The sequence below is a fragment of the Tachyglossus aculeatus genome, chromosome 1 (genome assembly GCF_015852505.1).
Source record: "Tachyglossus aculeatus isolate mTacAcu1 chromosome 1, mTacAcu1.pri, whole genome shotgun sequence".
NCBI classification, from domain to species: Eukaryota; Metazoa; Chordata; class Mammalia; order Monotremata; family Tachyglossidae; genus Tachyglossus; species Tachyglossus aculeatus.
The window spans coordinates 42,169,157-42,190,428 of record NC_052066.1 but is presented as its reverse complement, the minus strand read 5'-3'; positions in this window follow the sequence as shown (position 1 = coordinate 42,190,428).

The window sequence follows — 21,272 nt, the reverse complement described above, 5'->3', positions numbered from 1 at the left end:
AGTACAGTGCTCTGCACATAGTAAGCGCTCAATAAATATGATTGATGATGATGATATAATCAGTAATATAGGAAATAGTAGCCGAGAAATACGCCGAAGATTAATGTTAGGAAGACTAGCTATGAAGAGCCTGGAAAAAGTCATGAAATGTGATGATGTAACTATCACCACAAAAATACAAATTGTCAACTCTTTGGTATTTCCAGTGACAATGTTTGGATCTGAAAGCTGGACAGTGAAAAAACAAAATAGAAAGGACATAGATTCTTTTGAAATGTGGTGTTGGAGAAGGCTTTTGCGAATACCATGGACTGTCCGAAAGATAAACAAATAGATTTTAGAGCAAATTAAACCAGAGTGGTCTTTGGAAGGCCAAACGACTTGACTTAAATTAGCATATTTTGGACATATAATCAGGAGGACTAATTCTCTGGAGAAGACACCAATGCTAAGACAGGCCCAGGGAAACTGAGGAAGAGGCAGACCAGCAGCTAGATGGATAGAGACCATAACAACGATAATGGAAGAACCATTAGAAAGATTGCAGATTATGGCAGAGGACAGGATGTTCTGGAGAAAGTATATCCATGGAGTTGCTATGAATTGGAAATGATTCAACGGCACTTAATAATAATAATGATAATAATAATAATAATGGTATTTGTTAAGCGCTTTGCCAAGCACTGTTCTAAGTGCTGAGCACTGTTCGCCTACTATGCGCTGAGCACTGTTCTAAGCGCTGGGATAGATATAAAGTAATCAGTTTGTCCCATGTGGGGCTCACAGTCTTAATCCCCATTTTACAGATGAGGTAACTGAGGCACAGTGAAGTTAAGTGACTTCCCCAAGGTCACCCAGGAGACAAGTGGTGGAGCCAGGGGTAGAACCCATGTCCTCTGACTCCCAACCCGTGCTCTTCTCAGCTCTGCTACTTTTCTCCTGGGTGACCTTGGGCAAGTCACTTAACTCTTCTTTGCCTCAGTTCCTTATCCGTAAAATGATAACTAAATATCAATTTTTCCTTCACCTGAGAGTGTTAGCCTCATTTGGGACAGAGGCTGTCTGATCTAGTACAGTGCTCTGCACACAGTAAGCGCTCAATAAATACGATTGAATGATCTGATTGCATTGTATGTACCTCATTGCTCAGCACAGCGCTTGGAATGTTGTTAACAAATATCATTAATATTATTACAGCTATTTGGTCTATAGTTTGTTCTAGTGCCTAAAACCAAGGTGCCACAAGCAGTTTGATTATATCCCAAAAGACGTTGTGGCCTTTTTGATTTGGTTTTATAAATAATAATAATAATAATTGCAATGTTTTTTAAATGCCTACTAAGTGCCCTCTAGACCGTGAGCTCGTTGTGGGCAGGAATGTGTCTGTCGTTATATTGTACTCTCCCAAGCACTTAGTACAGTGCTTTGCACACAGTAAGCACTCAATAAATATGATTGGATGAATGAATGAAGAGCCAAGCTTTATATCGAGGGCTGCGGTGGATACTAGATAATCAGATTGGACGTCATCTGTGTCCCATTCAGTCACTCGATGGTATTGATTCTCTCCCACTGACTTCTTGTCCACAGCTTGTTGTGGGCAGGGAATGTGTCGTATGGTTGTATTCTACTCTCCCAAGTGCTAAGTACAGGGCCCAGGAAGCACCCAATAAATACAGTTGACTAATAATAATAATAGTAATAATAATAATGATATTTGTTGAGTGCTTACAATATGCCAAGCACTGTTCTAAAGTGCTGGGGTAAATACAGGCTAATCAGGTTGGACACAGTCCCTGTCTCACACGGGGCTCACAGTCTCAATCCTCATTTTATAGATGAGGTAACTGAGGCACAGAGAAGTGAAGTGACTTGCCCAAGATCACACAGCAAGTAAGTGGCAGAGTCGGGATTAGGACCCACATCCTCTGATTTCTAGGCCCGTGCCCTATTTATTCATTAGGCCTCGCTGATTGATTGACCCTTCCCACTGCCTGAAATCCTCTCCCCCTCCACATTGGCAGACCAATGCTCTCTCTATCGTCGGAGTCCTTCCGAAATTGGTAGCCTAATATTCATTTATTCAACCATATTTATTGAGCGCTTACTGTGTGCAGAGCACTGTACTAAGCACTTGGGAAGTACAAGTCGGCAACATATAGAGACGGTCCCTACCCAACAACGGGTGCACAGTCTAGAAGGGGGAGACTAATAGTCAATAGCCTAGTCAATATGGTTTCGTGGATAGAAATCTTCCTGTTTGGCGAATTCCCCAAGATTGATCAATTTGGAGGCATCTTTCTCAAGCGCAGTAGTCTCTGTTTGGGCATTGCTAGCGAAGAGGGGGTTGGGTGGGAAGGAGAGAGGGTGAGACTCCCTGCCCTGCCTGGTCAAGGGTGGGTGGTAAGGGGTTCTGAATGGCAAGGGGAAGCAGCGTGGCTCAGTGGAAAGAGCCCGGGCTTTGGAGTCAGAGGTCATGGGTTCAAATTCCGGCTCCACCAATTGTCAGCTGTGTGACTTTGGGCAAGTCACTTAACTTCTCTAAGCCTCAGTTACCTCATCTGTAAAATGGGGATTAAGACTGGGAGCTCCATGTGGGACAACCTGATCACCTTGTATCCCCCCCAGTGCTTAGAAGAGTGCTTTGCACATAGTAAGTGCTTAACAAATGCCATTATTATTATTATTAATAATAAGGGAATTCTCTTGCAGCTGAGGAGGAGGGAAAAAGATGCAGGCCCCTTTCTCTCTGGAGGAAATTCCTTAGGGGCCACCATGTGGAGGGAAGCCCCCCTTTGGCCCAGACTGCCCCCATCCCTCTCCCTTTCTGTACCTCCACGGGGCTGGGGACAGAACGGATCATCATCATCATCATCATCATCAATCGTATTTATTGAGCTCTTACTATGTGCAGAGCACTGTACTAAGCACTTGGTAAGTACAAATTGGCAACGTATAGAGACAGTCCCTACCCAACAGTGGGCTCACAGTCTAAAAGGGGGAGACAGAGAACAAAATCAAACATACTAACAAAATAAAATAAATAGAATAGATATGTACAAGTAAAATAAATAATTAAATAAATAGAGTAATAAATATGTACAAACATATATACAGGTGCTGTGGGGAAGGGAAGGAGGTAATATGGGGGGGAAGGAGAGGGGGACGAGGGGGAGAGGAAGGAAGGGGCTCAGTCTGGGAAGGCCTCCTGGAGGAGGTGAGCTCTCAGTAGGGCCTTGAAGGGAGGAAGAAAGCTAGCTTGGTGGATGTTGGGAGGGAGGGCATTCCAGGCCCCGGGGATGACGTGGGCCGGGGGTCGACGGCGGGACAGGCGAGAACGAGGTACGGTGAGGAGATTAGCGGCGGAGGAGCGGAGGGTGCGGGCTGGGCTGCAGAAGGAGACAAGGGGTGGAAGAGAACGGATGTTCTAGTCTGGGTTGAAGAGGGTATGGGCGTGCCTTGTGGGAGACAGAAGGTGAGTTCCATTAGTCCTGCACTGGTCCCAAGACTCTCCTAGACCCCCAAATGTTGGGCCACTGTGCAAAAAGCATTTGGGAGAGTACAGTAGAGTAAATAATCACAACCCCTGCCCTAGAGGAGCCTACAATCTAGCAGGGGAGGCAGACGTTAAAATACAAGCTGTGTGGCTTAGTGGAAAGAGCATGGGCTTGGGAGTCTAGACTGTGAGCCCGCTGTTGGGTATGTGTTGCCAACTTGTACTTCCCAAGTGCTTAGTATAGTGCTCTGCACACAGTAAGCGCTCGATAAAAGTGATTGAATGAATGAATGAATGAGTCAGAGGTCGTGAGTTCTAATCCCAGCTCCGCCACTTGTCAGCTGTGTGATTTTGGGCAAGTCACTTCACTTCTCTGTGCCTCAGTTACTTCATCTGTAAAAACGGGGTTAAGACTGTGAGCCCCACGTGGGGCAACCTGATAACCTCGTATCTATCCCAGCACTTAGAGCGGTGCTTGGCACATGGTAAGCGCTTAACAAATACCACCATTATTATTATGCCATTTCAGGGGTGACGAACAGCTTCACTGGCCCCCACGCTGAGGAGAGGAAGGAAGAAGCCAGGAGGGTCACTGTGAGTCTTACATGAGACGTGGACTGTGTCCAAACAGATTAGCTTGTATCGACCCCAGTGCTTTCCCCCTCTCAGGGTCGCATCTAAAGAATTTCCAATACTCTACCAGTCTCAACAGGGAGAGTCAAGCAGAGGTATTTCCATTCCATTCCTAGCTTGGCCAGTGGCTAGCAAGTGGAAGGCAATCCGCTACAAGTCAAAACTCCCCCGTGCTGGGCGGCAGCAGCGTGGGAGAGAGTTGAGGGTGGAGACCTAAATTTACTGCATGGAAGGAGACAGTGGTAAACCACTTCTCTATTATTACCAAGAAAATTCTCTGGATACACTACCAGAAAGATTGCAGATGGAGATGGGGCATTCTGAGAGAGATGTGTCCATGGTGTTGCTATGGGTTGGAGACGACTGGACAGCACAAGACACGACCCCAGTGCTTTAGTACAGTGCCTGGCACAGAGTAAGCCCTTAACAAATACCAATAAAAAATGCAGTTCCATTCATATTGTACACACTCAAAAGCTGCCCCTTGTTGCATTGTCAGGTTTGATGTTTGCTGGGACTGGTGCTGCTTTCCCTTTTGCCTCTTTGTCCTTACAGTCTTAGCCAGACCAGAGAGAGGGGATTGGGAAGGAAGTAGAGGGGTCGGGTTGAGGGAAGAAGTTGGCCATATTGAGGAGAGGGGAAGCGAGCTGTGTGCTTCGGAGAGCGGGACAAGCTGTGGACCCTGGATGGACACAGGACTCTATTTAATTATTTATTTTACTTGTACATATCTATTCTATTTATTTTATTTTGTTAGTATGTTTGGTTTTGTTCTCTGTCTCCCCCTTTTAGACTGTGAGCCCACTGTTGGGTAGGGACTGTCTCTATATGTTGCCAACTTGTACTTCCCAAGCACTTAGTGCAATGCTCTGCACACAGTAAGCGCTCAATAAATACGACTGATTGATTGATTGTACATATTTATTACTCTATTTTATTAATGATGTGCATATAGCTATAATTCTATTTATTCTGATAGTATTGACACCTGTCTACTTGTTTTGTTATGTCATCTGTCTCCCCCTTCTAGACTGTGAGCCCGTTGTTGGATAGGGTCCGTTTCTATATGTTGCCAATCTGTACTTCCCAAGTGCTTAGTACAGTGCTCTGCACACAGTAAGCGCTCAATAAATACAATTGAATGAATGAATGAATGAATGAATGACACAAGATCTGGGGAAGTTTGGAGTCTAGCAGCTAGGATTCTAGAGGAGAAAAACTCCTTCTCCTGCCTTACGTCTTAGGTCAACTACAGCCAAGAACAGAGGTCCTCGGAGGGGAAAGTAGTAGATCCAGAGAAAGGTGGTCTGAACTGGAGTTGTTTTCATTTTTTACTTAGTTAAGAACTTATTAAATATTGTTGAGACCTCAGACCTTAGGGTCTAACTATGGTAGGGGGTGGGGAAGAAGTTCTGGAGGGGAAGACACGTGGCCCTAAGGAGCCACAGTGTCAGAAGCTTGTCTCTGGGCTCTTTGTAGTCGACCCCTGTGGTTAGGCTAATCCCTGATGACCTCTATGTCAATCAATCAATCAATCAATTGTATTTATTGAGCACTTACTGTGTGCAGAGCACTGTACTAAGCGCTTGGGAAGTACAAGTTGGCAACGTATAGAGACAGTCCCTACCCAACAGTGGGCTCACAGTCTAAAAGGGGGAGACAGAGAACAAAACCAAACATACTAACAAAATAAAATAAATAGAATAGATATGTACAGGTAAAATAAATAAATAAATAAATTGTCCTTGGGGAGATGCCTGGGCTTCAGCTATGGAAGCAGAGAAGCAGCTTGGCTCAGTGGAAAGAGCCCGGGCTTGAGAGTCAGAGGTCATGGGTTCTAACCCTGGTTCCGCCGTTTGTCAGCTTTGTGACCTTGGGCAAGTCACTTAACTTCTCTGGGCCTCAGTTACGTCATCTGGAAAATGGGGATGAAGACTGTGAGCCCTACCTGGGACAACCTGATTACCTTGTATCTACCGCAGCGCATAGAACAGTGCTTGGCACCTAGTAAGCGCTTAAGAAATACCAACATCATTATTATAGAGTGGTAGCAGCATAGAGGACTTGGGAAGCGGTGAGTTGAATGCCTCTAGACCCACATTAGAGTAACAGGGAAACTGGGGGGCTTTAAAAGTAAAAATAAAATAATGGTACTTGTTAAACTCTTACTATCTGCCAAGTATCTGGGGTAGATACAACTTAATCATGTTGGACACAGTCCCTGTCCCACATGGGGCCACAGTCTTAATTCTCATTTTACAGATGAGGTAACTGAGGCCCAGAGAAGTTAAGTGACTTGCCCAAGGTCACACAGCAGATGAGTGGCAGAGCTGGAATTAGAACCCAAGTCTCTCTGACCCCCTGGTCTGTGTTCTAGCCACTAAACCACACTGCTTTAGGACCAAGCAGAGGCTGAACAAGGTCTGGGCCCTCCTGAAGTGACTCCAGAGGCTCTTCCCATCTGGATTTAGCGCTGAAAATCCCAGTAAAAACACCACAGGTAGCGGAAACAACAGATTAATAATAATAATAATAATGATGATGATTATGGTATTTGTGAAGTGCTTACTAACAGTGCTTTGCACATTGTAAGCGCTTAATAAACGCCATTATTATTATTATTACTAAGTGCCAAACACTGTTCTAAGCTCTGGGGTAGAGACAAGGTAATCAGGTTGTCCCATGTGAGACTCACAGTCTTAATCCCTATTTTACAGATGGGGTAACTGAGGCACAGAGAAGTTAAGTGACTCACCCGAAGTCACACAGCAGACACGTGGCAGAGCCGGGATTAGAACCCACAACTTGTGATTCCCAAGCCCATGTTCTTTCCACTAAGCCATGACTACAGGAGGGGGAGTCAAGCAGAAGCATACCTGTTCCATTCCTAGCTTGGGCAAGTGGAAGGTAATCCGCTTCAAGTCAAAACTCAACTGTGCTGGGCAGCAGCATCAAGGGAGAGAGTCAAGGATGGAAACTTAAGTTTACTGCATGGAAGGAGACAGTGGCAAACCAATTCCATACTTTTAGCAGGAAAACCCTCTGTCTGCACTACCAGAACGATTGCAGATGGAGGTGAGGCGTTCTGGAAGAGCTGTGTCCGTGGTGTCGTTTTGGGTCGGAGATGACTCGACGACATAGGAGAAGACAACTGTGCTAAAGCCCTGGGGTAGTTACAAGCAAATCGGGTTGAGCACAATCCCTGTGGGGCTTACAGTCTCAGTCCCCATTTTTCAGATGAGGGAACTGAGACACAGAGCAGTGAAGTGACTTCCCTAAGATCACACAGCACACAAGTGGAAGAGTAGGGTTTAGAACTCACTCTCTCGGCTTCAAGGCTGTCCATCAACTCGCCCCCTCCTACCTCACCTCTCTTCTCTCCTTCTCCAGCCCAGCCCGCACACTCCACTCCTCTGCCACCATTAACCTCCTCACTGTACCTCCTCCTCCTCCTCATCAATCATATTTATTGAGCGCTTACTGTGTGCAGAGCACTGTACTAAGCGCTTGGGAAGTACAAGTTGGCAACATATAGAGACAGTCCCTACCCAACAGTGGGCTCACAGTCTCGCCTGTCCCACCGTCGACCCCCGGCCCACATCCTTCCCCTGGCCTGGAATGCCCTCCCTCCACACATCCGCCAATCTAGCTCTCTTCCTCCCTTCAAAGACCTACTGAGAGCTCACCTCCTCCAGGAGGCCTTCCCACACTGAGCCCCCTTTTCCCTCTCCTCCTCCCCATCCCCCTGCCCTACCTCTTTCCCCTCCCCACAGCACCTGTATACATGTTTGTACAGATATATTACTCTATTTTACTTGTACATATTTACTATTGTATTTATTTTGTTAATATGCATTTAGCTTTAATTCTATTTGTTCTGACCACTTGACACCTGTCTACATGTTTTGTTTTGTTCTCTGTCTCCCCCTTCTAGACTGTGAGCCCGTGATTGGGTAGGGACCATCTCTATATGTTGCCACCTTGTACTTCCCAAGAGCTTAGTACAGTGCTCTGCACACAGTAAGCGCTCAATAAATACGATTGAATAAATGAACTCACGACCTTCTGACACCCAGGCCTGGGCTCTATCCACTGAGCTATGTTGCTTCTCACATGGCTAGGGATCAAAGTCTTGTGCCAGCACAAATTTCAAAATATTTAAGCCCTTTGATCTATGAGAAGGAAAACTTGCTGTGGAAGCAAAGCACAATTATTCAACAGGTCTTAAACCCATGTTCTAAATGCGAAATGATTGATACCATCATAGCTTTCACATTCATTTATTATAATATATTTAATTGCACATCCGAAACTATATCCCAAACAAAGGCATACTCTCTGTGTGCTGTCAGATCTGACTGCTACAGTCCTTTCTTTTAAAGTAAAAGGGAGTTAAAAAAAAGTTCAAATACAGTTCAGTGTTTAGTTTCCCGAGTTTTCATTCTTAGCAATGCTCAGCGGGGAACTTTGGCTGAACTTTAATATGTGGCAAGACCACAAAGATCATAAATTTGTTCACAACAGAAAAACATTACTGCTGTTTTCGCTTCTGTTTCCTCTTATTTCCCCAGCCCTCCACTCCCCAAACGAGAAGATAAAAAGCACAGTAGAAAAAAAACGTCGTCACGGTAGGAGGGGAAAATGTTTCAGAACAATATCGGTAAGTTAACAAAAAGAATAGTCTGTCTCCCTCTCTAGTCTGCAAGCTCCCTGAGGGTAGGGAATATCTCTACCAACTCTATTGTATTGTTCTCCCCAAGTGCTTAGTACAGTGCTCTGCACACAGTAAGTGCTCAGTAAATTTCATTGATTGATTGATAAATGGATTGATGAATGAATGACCGTCTCTATATGTTGCCAACTTGTGCTTCCCAAGCGCTTAGTACAGTGCTCTGCACACAGTAAGCGCTCAATAAATACGAATGAATGAATGAATGAATGAATAAAGCTTTGAAGGAGAGGAAAGGAAATTGTCCGCTATGAGGAGGGAGGGCATTCCAGGCCAAAGTCAGGACGTGGGTGAGAGGTCAGCGGTGAGATAGACGAAAATGAGGTACAGTGTGAGCCCACTGTTGGGTAGGGACCGTCTCTATATGTTGCCAATTTGTACTTCCCAAGCGCTTAGTACAGTGCTCTGCACACAGTAAGCGCTCAATAAATACGATTGATGATGGTGATGATGAGAAGGATGAGACCAGAGGAGCCAAATGTGTGGGTGGGGTTGAAGTAAAACAGCGAGGTGAGGTAGAGGGGCCAAGGTGATTAAGCGTTTTAAATCCTATGGTGAGAAATTTCTGTTTGATGCCGAGTTGGATAGGCAACCTCTTGAGGAGTGGGGAAACATGGCCTGAATGCTTTTATAGGAAAATAATCCAGGCAGTAGAGTGGAGTATGAACTGGAGTGGAGAGAGACCAGAAGTTGGGTTGTCAGCAAGGAGGGTGATAGAGTAATCAAGGCGGGATAGGATAAGTGAATGGAGTAATATTAATTGCGGTATCTATTAAGTGCTTGCTATGTGCCAGTCACTGTACTAAGCGCTGGGGTGGATTCAAACAAATTGGGTTGAACACAGTCCCTGTCCCACAGTCTCAATTCCCATTTTGCAGTCGAGGTACCCGAGGGTCAGAGAGGTGAAGTGACTTGCCCAAGGTTACACAGCAGAGAAGTGGCAGAGCCAGCATTAAAACCCATGACCTTCTGACTCCCCAGGCCTATGCTCTATCCAGTTTACCTTAACATGGTTGCAGTTTGGGTGGAGAAGAAAGGAAGGATTTTAGCCATGTTGTGAAGGTCTAAACTGACAGGATTTAATGATGGATTGACTATGTGGTTATGGATGCTTATATCTATACCTTACTATTTAGCGTGGCTCAGTGGAAAGAGCCCGGGCTTTGGAGTCAGAGGTCATGGGTTCGAATTCCGGCTCTTCCACTTGTCAGCTGTGTGACTATGGGCAAGTCACTTCACTTCTCTGTGCCTCAGTTCCCACATCTGTACAATGGGGATTAAGATTGTGAGCCCCCCGTGGGATAACCTGATCTCCTGGTAACCTCCTCAGCACTTAGAACAGTGCTTTGCACATAGTAAGCGCTTAACAAATGCCATTATTATTATTATTACTATACTATTTCCCCTATTTGTAATTTATTTTAATGGCTTCTTCTCCCTGTAGACTGAAAGATACTTGCGGGCAGGAATCATCTCTACCAATTCTATTGTATCCTTTTTATCCCAAATGTTTAGTGCAGTGCTCTGCACACAATAAGTACTCAGTAAATATAATTGATTGATTGATGGATTCTAGCTAGGAGAAAACTCTATTTTAGGTAAGCCTTTCTTAAGGGGGCAGAGGGGAGAGAAGGGAGAAAGAGAAACTGTCAGTTGCCTCCCCTTAACTCTTGCCTGGGATTTAGTTTCTCCTTTTCTGATGATGTCGGGACTGAGACTTTGGGGATCCTAGATGACAGGTAATAATAATAATAATAATAATAATGATAATGGTATTTGCTAAGTGCTTACTATGTGCCAAGCACTGTAATAAGCACGGGGTGGATTCAAGCAAATCGGGTTGAACACAGTCCCTGTCCCACGTGAGCTCCCAGTCTCAATCCTCATTTATAGATGAGGTAATTGAGGCACAGAAAAGTGAAGTGACTTGCCCAAGGTCACACAGCAGACAAGTGGTGGAGCAGAGATTAGAACAAATAACCTTCTGACTCTCAGGCCTGTGCTCTATCCACTATGCCATGCTGCTTTTCCTAACCAAGTGGACAGGAAAGAGCGATTGTCCCCCAAAAGACCATTTTTTCCCCACAGTCCAGCTCGCTCAATACAGTGCCCTGCACACAGTAAGCGCTCAGTAAATACGATTGAACGATTGACTGATTACACTGGGTAGGTTACACTCCCCAGCCCTAATCTCTCATTTGATTATTCTGCCTAATGCTACCTAATTGAGAAGCAGCGTGGCTCAGTGGAAAGAACCCCGGGCTTTGGAGTGAGAGGTCATGGGTTCAAATCCCGGCTCTGCCACTTGTCAGCTGTGTGACTTTGGGCAAGTCACTTAACTTCTCTGGGCCTCAGTTCCCTCATCTGGAAAATGGGGATTAAGACTGTGAGCCCCCCATGGGACAACCTCATCACCTAGTAACCTCCCCAGCGCTTAGGACAGTGCTTTGCACATAGTAAGCGCTTAATATATGCTATCATTATTATTATTATTATTAATCATTGTTGAGCCAATCAGAAGAGTGGGGCTAGCAACCAGATGTTAAAAACCTGTATGTGCATGCGTGTGCATGTATATGTACACACACACACACACACACACATTTATATACAATGCCTGACTTCCTAGAAGGGTTCTAATCCTGGCTCTGCCACTTGTCTGCTGTGTGACCTTGGGCAAGTCTCTTAACTTCTCTGGCCCTCTGTTACTGCATTTATAAAATGGGGATTAAGACTGTGAGCCCTGTGTGGGACAACCTGATTACCTTGTATAATAATAATAATAGTGGCATTTATTAAGTGCTTACGACATGCAAAGCACTGTTCTAAGTGCTGGATAATAATGATGGCATTTATTAAGCGCTTACTATGTGCAAAGCACTGTTCGAAGTGCTGGGGAGGTTATAAGGTGATCAGGTTGTCCCACAGGGGGCACGCAGTCTTAATCCCCATTTTACAGAGGAGGTAACTGAGGCACAGAGAAGTGAAGCGACTTGCCCAAAGTCACACAGCTGACAATTGGCAGAGCTGGGATTTGAACCCATGACCTCTGACTCCAAAGCCCGGGCTCTTTCCACTGAGCCGCGCTGCTAGTGCTTGGCACATAGTGAGCACTTAACAAAATACCATCATTATTAGAGAAGCAGGGTGGCACAGTGGAAGGAGCACAGACTTGGGAGTCAGAGGTCATGGGTTCGAATCCCAGCTCCGTAACTTGTCAGCTGTGTGACTTGGGGCATGTCACTTAACTTCTCTGTACCTCAGTTACCTCATCCATAAAATGGGGATTAAGACTGTGAGCCCCACGTGGGACAACCTGATTACCTTGTATCTATCCCAGGGCTTAGAACAGGGTTTGGCACATAGTAAGCACTTAACAAATACAATCATTATTATTAATAGACAATGGCTGCATCATGAAAAGCCTAGTAGAAAGAGCATGGGCCTGGGAATCAGAGACGCTGTGTTCTAATTCCAACTCTGCCACTGCATCATCATCATCATCAATCGTATTTATTGAGCGCTTACTGTGTGCAGAGCACTGTACTAAGCGCTTGGGAAGTACAAAATGGCAACATATAGAGACACTCGTGCTGAGTGACCTTGGGTGAGTCACTTAGCTTCTATGGGCCTCAGTCCCCTCATCTGTAAATGGGGAATAAATACCTGTTCTCCCTCCTGCTTAAATTGTGAGCCCCAGGTGGGATGGGGACTGTGTCCAACCTAATTCTCTAGTATCTACTCCAGGGCTTATTACAGTATACGACACATCCACTTGTTAAATTAATCCGTTCTGAAGTATCCGCTCCTTAAAAATATAATTGGATTTCTTTTGTTCCTGTGGCTTTGCCTGTTTCATTTCCTACATTTCCTCCCCCAACTCTCTTGCAATCTACCACAACAAATACCACAACTATTATTATTTTTTAATTCTACTAGGATAAGGCAAGCTAGGGTGCCGGCAGAGGATCGACTTGGTTTTCTGAATCGGTGTGATTGTGGAAAACCCAATTTGAAGAGAGCTTTGAATAAGAGGAGTGAATGTGAAGCATTGTTCGTTTTAGGCATTTGAGAAATGTGGAAGAGGATGAAGGAAAGAAAAAGGGAATCAAGAGGGTGAGAAGCAGAGCAGCCTCGTGGAAATAGCCTGGGCTTGGGAATCAGAGGACCTGGATTCTAATTCTGCTGTGTGTCTTTGGGAAAGTCACTTCACTACAGAAGCAGCATGGCTCAGTGGAAAGAGCACAGGCTTGGGAGTCAGATGTCTTGGGTTCGAATCCCAGCTCCGCCACTTGTCAGCTGTGTGACCTTGGGCAAGCCACTTAACTTCTCTGTGCCTCAGTTAACTCATCTATAAAATAGGGATTAAGACTGTGAGCCTCCCGTGGGACAACCTGATCACCTTGTATCCCCCAGCGCTTAGACCAGTGCTTTGCACACAGTAAGCGCTTAACAAATATTGTCATTATTATTATTACTCTGTGCCTCAGTTACCTCATCTGGAAAATAGGGATTGAGACTGTGAGCCCCACGTGAGACACAGTTCACGTGGGACAGGGTCTGTGTCCAACCTAATGTGCTTCTATCCACCCCAGCGCTTTGTACAGTGCTTGGCACATAATTAGCACTTTACAAATACCATAATTATTATTATTATTACTTAGACTGTAGGACCTGATTATCTTGTAACTACTCCAGTACTGCATTCAGTGCTTGGCACATAGTAAAGCTCTTAAAGATATAATTATTATTATTACTATTATTCGTACTAGTATTATTAAGCTGCAGAGGCAATGAGACAGGCTGGAACTTTGAACCACATCTTTTTTATGGTATTTGTTAAGTACTTACTCTGTGCCAGGCACTGTACTAAGTGCTGTGGTTGACATAAGTTAATCAAGTTGGACAAAGTCCACATCCCACGTGGGGCTCACCGTCAAAATCTCCATTTTACTTCTCTGAGGCACAGGGAAGTGAAGTGACTTACCCAAGTTCCTACAATAAAAAACAAAAATGATGGCATTTGTTAAGTGCTTACTATGTGCTAGGCACTGTACTAAGCTCTAGGGTCGATACAAGCAAGTCGAGTTGGATCCCATGTGGGGTCATAGTTTCAATCCCCATTTTACAGATGAGGTAACCGAGGCCCAGAGAAGTGACTTGCCCAAGGTCACACAGTAGACAAGCGGAGGAATCAGGATTTGAACCCAGGTCCTTCTGACTCCCAAGCCTGTTCTCTATCCGCTGAGCCATGCTGTTTCGAAAGTTTAACATTAAATGAAGAAACTGGGATTCGGTGGTAGATTACGGGAAGGCGGCGGGGGGTGGTGGGGAGGGGGAAGTGTGGCAAACGATAACAGCCAAAGCCACAGGATGAGCATAAATCCAATTATATTTTCAAAGAGAAGATATTTCAAGGCAGAATAAGCTTAAATAATGAGGAGCCTGGCGGGGGATCTGAGGTTACGAAACAGAGAGCGGCGATAAGAGAAACTGAAATGAAGAGTGACTTCCAAGAAACAGGGTTGAGGAGGAACAGAGCACCTCCTTTGAAGGGGAACTCTTCCGACATAATTTTCAAGGAATGCAGGAATATGTCCTACACAGTTAGAATTGCTCTGGGTTCTTGTCTGAGACTTATTTTTCTCAGCAAAGGGGAGAAGCCACGCATTTATGAGAGAAAATGCCATGCGGGGAGGAGTTTATAGTTTTCATTATACTATTCAATTTGAAAATTCAGTAGGTGAGGTCCTTTCCATAGTGATTCCCGGGCCTGAATGATAGGTTTTAATTTAACATATCCATCAGTGAATTGTATTTATTGAGCACTTACTTTGATCTGAACACTGTACTAAATGCTTGGGAGAGTGACACATAATAAGCACTGGACAAATACTATTATTGTTATTAGGTCCTTTCCATAGTGATTCCCGGGCCTGAATGATAGGTTTTAATTTAATCTATCCATCAGTGAATTGTATTTATTGAGCACTTACTTTGATCTGAACACTGTACTAAATGCTTGGGAGAGTGACACATAATAAGCACTTGACAAATACTATTATTGTTATTAGGTCCTTTCCACAGTGATTCCCGGGCCTGAATGATAGGTTTCAATTTAATCTATCCATCAGTGAATTGTATTTATTGAGCACTTACTTTGATCTGAACACTGTACTAAATGCTTGGGAGAGTGACACATAATAAGCACTTGACAAATACTATTATTGTTATTAGGTCCTTTCCATAGTGATTCCCGGGCCTGAATGATAGGTTTTAATTTAATCTATCCATCAGTGAATTGTATTTATTGAGCACTTACTTTGATCTGAACACTGTACTAAATGCTTGGGAGAGTGACACATAATAAGCACTTGACAAATACTATTATTGTTATTAGGTCCTTTCCATAGTGATTCCCGGGCCTGAATGATAGGTTTTAATTTAATCTATCCATCAGTGAATTGTATTTATTGAGCACTTACTTTGATCTGAACACTGTACTAAATGCTTGGGAGAGTGACACATAATAAGCACTTGACAAATACTATTATTGTTATTAGGTCCTTTCCATAGTGATTCCCGGGCCTGAATGATAGGTTTTATTAATCTATCCATCAGTGAATTGTATTTATTGAGCACTTACTTTGATCTGAACACTGTACTAAATGCTTGGGAGAGTGACACATAATAAGCACTGGACAAATACTATTATTGTTATTAGGTCCTTTCCATAGTGATTCCCGGGCCTGAATGATAGGTTTTAATTTAATCTATCCATCAGTGAATTGTGTTTATTGAGCACTTACTTTGATCTGAACACTGTACTAAATGCTTGGGAGAGTGACACATAATAAGCACTGGACAAATACTATTATTGTTATTATTATTATTAGTAGTAATAATAATAATGATGATGGTATTTATTAAGTGCTTACTATGTGCCAAGCGCTGGGGCTTGTCCCACGTGGGGCTCAGTCTTCATCCCCATTTTACAGATGGAGCAATAATAATAATGGTATTTGTTAAGTGCTTACTATGTGCCAAGCACTGTTCTAAGCACTGCGGGAGACACAAGATATTCAGGTTGTCCCACGTGGGACTAATAGCCTTAATCCCCATTTTACAGAACAGGCAACTGAGGCACAGAGGAGTTAAGTGAGTTGCCCAAAGTCGCACAGCTGACAGGTGGCAGAGCAAGATTCGAACCCATGACCTCTGACTCCCAAGCCTGTGCTCTTTCCACTGAGCCACGCTGCTTCTCTAGTAGTAGTAATAGTAGTAGTAGAAGAAGATATGATCCCTGCTCTCAAGGGGCTTGCAGTTTAACAGGGGAGACAAACATTAAAAAAAGTTAAAGATAGGAGATCATCATCATCACCAATCGTATTTATTGAGCGCTTACTGTGTGCAGAGCACTGTACTAAGCGCTTGGGAAGTACAAGTTGGCGCAGTTGAATATATAGATATGTGCATAACTACACAGCGTGGCTCAGTGGAAAGAGCCCGGGCTTTGGAGTCAGAGGTCATGGGTTCGAATCCTGGCTCCCCCACATGTCTGCTGTGTGACCTTGGGCAAGTCACTTAACTTCTCGGGGCCTCAGTTACCTCATCTGTAAAATGGGGATGAAGACTGTCCCATGTGGGACATCCTGATCACCTTGTATCCCCCCCCCCAGCGCTTAGAACAGCGCTTGGCACATAGTAAGCGCTTAACAAATGCCATCATTATTATTACTGTGGGGGTGGGAGTGGGGAGGAAAGTGGATGAGGTGAAAGAGCTGTACCTCAGGGCAGGGATTGTCTCTATCTGTGGCTCAATTGTACTTTCCAAGCACTTAGTACAGTGCTCTGCACACAGTAAGCGCTCAGTAAATACAATTGAATGAATAAAATAAAGACTGAGGGGGAACAGATTTGGGGCTTAATTTCTGTTTCCAAGGATTGAAGTGAGAGGCTAGTGGGTACTTTCCTTTTTTTCTTTTTTTCTGCCAATGTGTCAACCAACTTTGTTATATCGTACGCTTCCAGGTGCTTAATACAGTGCTCTGCACATAGTAGATGATCAATAAATATGATGAATTGATATAAGCTCTTGTGGGCGGGGAACGTGTCTGCCAACTCCGCTATATCGTACTCTCGCAAGCACTTGTTCTGCACACAGTTGTTGTTGTCTCATGCTGTCGAGTCGTGTCCGGCCCGTCTCTCCCAGAATGTCCCACTTCCATCTGCAATCGTTAGCACTCCGCAAATATGATTGATTGATTGCTTGATGGATTTATTGATCTTAAACAATCCGGATTCTGCTCCATACAAATTTGGCTCGGTTGACCGTATAATTTGAAGCCAAAGTTTGACAGGGTGGTGAACCCTTTCCAAACGTGCAGTTCTACCGTTCTATCAATCAGTGGTATTTCTAGAGCACTAACTGTGTGCGGAGTACTGCACTAAGCGCTTGGGCGAGCACACGGCAGCAGAGTTGGTAGACAAGTTCCCTGCCAATAGTGAGTCCCCACTCCACCCCGGTCTGCTGAGTGATCTTGGAGAACTCATTTAACCTTTCAGCCTCAGTTTCTCCTCTCTAAAATGGGGGTGAGCGTACCTGCTCTCCCTTGCTACTATGCAGGGAGCAGCATGGCTTGGGAGTCTTTTAGACTGTGAGCCCTTTTAGACTGGGAGCCCACTGTTGGGTAGGGACTGTCTCTATATGTTGCCAATTTGTACTTCCCAAGCGCTTAGTACAGTGCTCTGCACACAGTAAGTGCTCAATAAATATGATTGATTGATTGATTGAGTCAGAAGATCATGGGTTCTAATCCTGACTCCACCACTTGTCTGCTGTGTGTCCTTCGTCACAGAAGTCACTTAACTTCTCTGTGCCTCAGTTCTCTCATCTGTAAAATGGGGATTGAGACTGCGAGCCCCATGTGGGACAGGGACTGTGTCTAACCTGATTTGCTTGTATCCCTCCCCTCCCCAGCACTTTGTACAGTGCTTTGCGCATAGTATGTGTGTAACCAGTATGATAGTTATTATTATCAATCAATCAATCAGTCATATTTATTGAGTGCTTACTGTGTGCAGAGCACTGTACTAAGCGCTTGGGAAGTACAAGTTGGCAACATATAGAGACAGTCCCTACCCAACAGTGGGCTCAGTCTAAAAAGGGGAGACAGAGAACAAAACCAAACATACCAACAAAATAAAATAAATAGAATAGATATGTACAGGTAAAATAAATAAATAAATAGAGTAATAAATATGTACAAATATATATACATATATACAGGTGCTGTGGGGAAGGGAAGGAGGTAAGATGGGGGGATGGAGAGGGGGACGAGGGGGAGAGGAAGGAAGGGGCTCAGTCTGGGAAGGCCTCCTGGAGGAGGTGAGCTCTCAGTAGGGCCTTGGAGGGAGGAAGAGAGCTAGCTTGGCGGATGGGCAGAGGGAGGGCATTCCGGGCCAGGGGGAGGACGTGGGCCGGGGGTCGATGGCGGGACAGGCGAGAACGAGGTACGGTGAGGAGATTAGCGGTGGAGGAGCGGAGGGTGCGGGCTGGGCTGGAGAAGGAGAGAAGGGAGGTGAGGTAGGAGGGGGCGAGGGGATGGACAGCCTTGAAGCCCAGGGTGAGGAGTTTCTGCCTGATGCGCAGATTGATTGGTAGCCACTGGAAATTTTTGAGGAGAGGAGTAACATGCCCAGAGCGTTTCTGGACAAAGACAATCCGGGCAGCAGCATGAAGTATGGATTGAAGAGGGGAGAGACACGAGGATGGGAGATCAGAGAGGAGGCTGATGCAGTAGTCCAGACAGGATAGGATGAGAGCTTGAACGAGCAGGGGAGCGGTTGGGATTGAGAGGAAAGGGCGGATCTTGGCAATGTTGCGGAGCTGAGACCGGCAGGTTTTGGTGACGGCTTGGATGTGAGGGGTGAATGAGAGAGTGGAGTCGAGGATGACACCAAGTTTGCAGGTTATTATTACTATTATTATTAATAGTTATTATTACTATAACTATACTGTGTACCCTCGGTGGGATAGGGACAGTGTCCAATTGAATGACCTTGTATCAATCAATACAACAGATTCGGTAGACATATCCCCTGCCCACAATGAGCTTACAGTTTGGAGGGGGAGACAGACATTGAAATAAATAAATAATTTGAAGTAGCATGGCTTAGTGGATAGAGCACGGGCCGGAGTCAGAATGTCATGGGTTCCAATCCCAGCTCTGCTCCTTGTCTGCTGTGTGATCTTAGGCAAGTCACTTCACTTCTCTGGGCCTCAGTTACCTCATCTGTAAAATGGGGATTGAAATTGTGAGCCCCACATTGGACAGGGACCGTGTCCAACTCAATTTGCTTGGATCCACCCCAGTGCTTAGTGCAGTGCCTGGCACATAGCAAGCACTTAACAAATATCATCATTAATAATAATGATGATGATGGTATTTGTTAAGCGCTATGTGCAAAGCACTGTTCTAAGCACTGGGGGGATACAGGGTGATCAGTTTGTCCCATATGGGGCTCACAGTCATTAATCCCCATTTTCCGGGTGAGGGAATGGAGGCACAGAGAAGTTAAGTGACTTGCCCAAAGTCACACAGCTGACAATCGGCGGAGCCGGGATTTGAACCTGTGACCTCTGACTCCAAAGCCTGGGCTCTTTCCACTGAGCCACGCTGCTTCACTATTACTATTAAGTGCTGTGAGGCTGAGGATGAGGAGAGTACCACATGCCCAGCCCTTAATACAATGCTTTGACACAGAAGAGGCCCTTAATAAAAACTTTAAGAAATTCATGCGGCCGTCCCTACCTTACTATCTTTTCCTCTCAATTCCGTCCTTTTTTGTCTTATGCTGTTGAGTCATTTCTGACCCATAGCGACATCACGGACACATCTCTTCCAAATCGCCCTGGTCTCCATCTGCAATCGTTCTGGTGGTGGATCCATGGAGTTTTCCTGGTAAAAATACGAAAGGGATTTACCACTTCCTCCTTCCGCGCCCGTAAACTTGAAACTCTCCAGTTGCGACCCCGAGGGGGGCAATTCAGTCTACTATATTTTAAATACCTTGGCCCCTGCCTTTAGTAGTAACAGCGGTGTTAGCACCCATTTGTGTAACATGCTGTACTAGGCACATGGGAAAGTACAGCCCAAAGGGGAACCACATTCTCTGTCCACAAGGAGCTTACACTCTAGCAGGGGAGATATTTATTTACAGCTAGAGTCATCTACATGAATAACTGAATCCTGGTTCCATCCCTCCTTACCTTTCTCAGGTAGACTATTCTAAGGAGCCCCACCTCAAGCATCTTCAGTCAGTCAGTCAATAACATTTATTGAGCGCTTATTGCGGGCAGAACATTCATTTAATCATATTTATTGAGCGCTGACTGTGTGCAGAGCACTGTACTGAGCGCTTGGGAGAGTACAATATAACAATAAATAGACACGCACCTTGCCTACAACGAGCTTCAGTCTAGAGGGGGGGTCCAACACACTTCTCTCCTCCAGTGTCTTTCATGACTACCATTTTCTTCTTGCACAAAACAAAATACTCCTAACCACTGGCTTAAAGGGTTTCTACCAGCTGTCTCCCCCTTATCTCTACCACCTGCTCTCTCTTCCGACTGCATCCAAATTTCAACATTTTGCTCCTCTCAAGCAAGCATTTTAACAGGCCTTTGCTCATCGACTCTCCCACCACTAATCCATCAAGGTCACTTTCCCCCTGCATAGAACACCTTTCCCCTCCTCCTTCTCCTCTGCTCAATTAATTTTCCTCCCTAGCCCCTCCTGAAAGCCATCTTATCCAAGACCCAGCAGAGAGACATCATTGCCCGGGGGAAAAGCACGGAACTGGGAGCCAGAAGAGCCGGGTTCTAGTTCCATTAATCACTCTATGCCTCAGTTTCCTCACCTGTAAAATGGGGGCAAAATATCCATTCTCCCTTCTTCTTAGAGTGTGATCTCTATATGGGCCTGGGACTATCCCAAATTGTATCTGCACCAGTGCTTAGTATAGGGTTTGGCACATAGTAAGCCACTTAATAAATACCATCATAATCTCTCGCTTTCCTGGTCACATCCACTAACCATCACCATAACACTTCCATGTATATGTCTACTGATTTATCAGCTATTTATTTAATTGCTTTATTGGCCTATTTTAATCATTTGTCTCTATTCTAGGCTAGCTCACTTGGTAGAGCGTGAGACACTTAATTTCAGAGTCGTGGGTTCGTGACAAATGTTGGGCGTAATTCTTTTTCCCTCTAGGCTGAAGGCTCTTTACGGGAAGGGAATGTGTCTACCAACTCTGTTATATCGTGCTCTCCCAAACGCTCTGCTCAAAAATTGTGATTGATGCATTTTCTTACTCCTTTGCTTATTGTTTGTAAACTCCTTGAGG